At 41.0% G+C, this 2763-nt stretch overlaps 1 protein-coding gene across 2 annotated transcripts in view; it reads right to left on the bottom strand.

Annotated features, from left to right (window-relative positions):
* The window catches only part of NSD1 (nuclear receptor binding SET domain protein 1), a 186947-nt gene that overhangs the window by 99564 nt on the left and 84620 nt on the right, over positions 1 to 2763 (bottom strand). The gene's annotated exons all lie outside the window — the stretch shown is intronic.

Here is a 2763-nt window from a genome sequence, read left to right on the forward strand (position 1 = left end):
CCATCTCAAAAAAAAAAAAAAAAAAAAAAGTATATGGGCAAAGGACTTATAATATGATGCAGCAATTATGCAAAACACTATAGAGGTTCATCAAATTAGAAGTAGGCCAGGTGCAGTGGCTCACACCTATAATCCCAACACTTTGGGAGGCCGAAGCAGGAGAATCACTTAAGGTCAGGAATTTGAGACCAGCCTGGCCAACATGGCAAAACCACTGTAATCCCAGCTACTTGGGAGGCCGAGGCACAAGAATTGCTTGAACCCAGGAGGCAGAGGTTGCAGTGAGTTGAGATCACATCATTATACTCTAGCCTGGGTGACAGAGCGAGACCCTTGTCTCAAAATAAATAAATAAATAAAAGTAGAATTCCCCTATGTTCCACCAATGCCATTCTAGGTATTTATCCACAAGAATTGAAAACCACTGGGTGCAGTTGCTCATGCCTGTAAACCCAGCACTTTGGGAGCCCAAGGTGGGCAGATCACCTGAGGTCAGGAATTCGAGACCAGCCTGGCCAACGTGGTGAAACCCCGTCTCTACTAAAAATACAAAATTAGCCATGTGTGGTGGCGTATGCCTTTAATCCCAGCTACTTGAAAGGCTGAGGCAGAATTGCTTGAGCCCAGGAGGCAGAGGTTACAGTGAGCTGAGATTGTGCCATTGCACTCCAGCCTGGGCAACAAGAGTGAAGCTCCATCTCCAAAAACAAAGAAAAAAAAGAAAGAAAACCAGATCTCGAGGAGATACCTGCATATCCATGTTCACTGTAGCATTATTCACAATAGTCAAGATATGGAAGCAACCAAAATGTCCAACAAGCAATGAATTGATAAAGAAAAGATGCTTTTGTATGAAAAAGAAAAAGTATGTTGGAATATTATTCAGAAGTAAAAGAAGAAGGTTATCGGCAGGGCATGGTGGCTCATGCCTATAATCCCAGCACTTTGGGAGGCCAAGGCAGGTGGATCACGAGGTCAGGAGATCGAGACCATCCTGGGGAACATGGTGACACCCTGTCTCTACTAAAAATACAAAACAAATTAACCGGGTGTTGTGGCATGTGCCTGTAGTCCCAGCTACTCAGGAGGCTGAGGCAGGAGAATCGCTTGAACCCACGAGGCAGAGGCTGCAGTGAGCTGAGATCACACCACTGCACTCCAGCATGGGCGACAGAGTGAGACTCTGTCTGAAAAAAAAAAAAAAAAAAAAAAGGTGATCCCGTCATGTGCTACAACATGGATGAACCTTGAGAACATTATGCTAAGTGAAATAAGCCTATCACAAAACAACAAATACTGTATGACTCCACTTACATGAGATATCTAAAGTAATGAAATTCACAGAAGCAGAAAGAATGTTAGTTGTCATGGACTGAACAGAGGAGAAAATCAGGAGTTGTTGTTCAACGGGTATAGAGTCTCAGTCAAGCAAAATGAAAACGTTCTGGAGATCTGCTGTTGTACATGGTACATGATTCATGACACTATAATACACACTTAAATACTGATTTTTTGTTTATTTTGAAATGGAGTCTCGCTCTGTCTCCCAGATTGGAGTGCAGTGGTGCAATCCCAGTTCACTGCAACCTCCATCTCAAGAATTCAAGTGATTCTCCTACCTCAGCCTCCCGAGTGGCTGGAATTACAGGAGCGCGTCACCACGCCCAGCTAATTTTTCTATTTTTAGTAGAGATGGGGTTTTGTTTGCCATGTTGGCCAGGCTGGTCTTAAACTCCTGACCTCAGGTGATCCATCAGCCTTGCCTCCCAGTGCTGGGATTACAGGTGTGAGCCACCACACCTGGCCGTAAACACTGTTAAAAGAGTAAATTTCACTCTAGCCTGGGCAACAGAGTCAGACCCTGTCTCAAAAAAAAAAAAAACAACAAAAAAAAAAGAAGGTATGTTTAGGTTACATGCTTTTTAACCATAATTTTAGGAAAAAAACAGAAGAACTGATACCTACTACAAGAGGGATGAACCAGAAAACATTAAACTAAGTAAGGGAAACCAGACCCAAAAGAAGCACATATTGTATGATTCCATTTCTATGAAATGTACACAACAGACAAATCTACAGATAGGTAAAAACTGAAGGCAGATTGATAAGAGTTCAGTGTTTCTGTCTGGGATGATGCAAATATTCCATAATTGATTGCACTGATTGTTGCACAACTCTGTGACTATACTACAAACCACTCAATTAAAAATGTTAAAAGGTGAATTTTATGATATGAGAACTGTATTTTCAATAAAGCTGTTAGAAAAAATTCTATTATGATACACAATTTCGAGAATCTTATGTTAACGGATATTGCTGTAAAGAAAAAATATATTTGTATATACATATATACACACACTGCTTTATCCTCAACTATATTGTGTGACGTTAATATCTTAAAAGATTTCTGTTTTCCATCTGCCGCTAGGTACAACACTTGGGTACTTCTGGTATTTTTATTTGTTCATAATCCTCATTCCAATAGGGATTTAAGACACCTAAGACCTTCAAATAAGTACTGTAGAATACTTGGCAGTTTTTTCAAAAGCACATATGCTTCATCGAATTGTCCACACAACAGAAGGACCTATTTTAAGTAGTGGTCAAAGAAAACCTAACATCCAGCCAGACGTGGTGGCTCATGCCTATAATCCCAGCACTTTTGGCGGGCGGATCACTTGAGTTCAGGAGTTCAAGACCAGCCTGGCCAATGTGGTGAACCCTCATCTCTACTAAAAATACAAAAATTACCAGGTATGGTGG

Source organism: Mandrillus leucophaeus, unplaced genomic scaffold, assembly GCF_000951045.1.
Source record: "Mandrillus leucophaeus isolate KB7577 unplaced genomic scaffold, Mleu.le_1.0 Scaffold366, whole genome shotgun sequence".
Classification (NCBI taxonomy): domain Eukaryota; kingdom Metazoa; phylum Chordata; class Mammalia; order Primates; family Cercopithecidae; genus Mandrillus; species Mandrillus leucophaeus.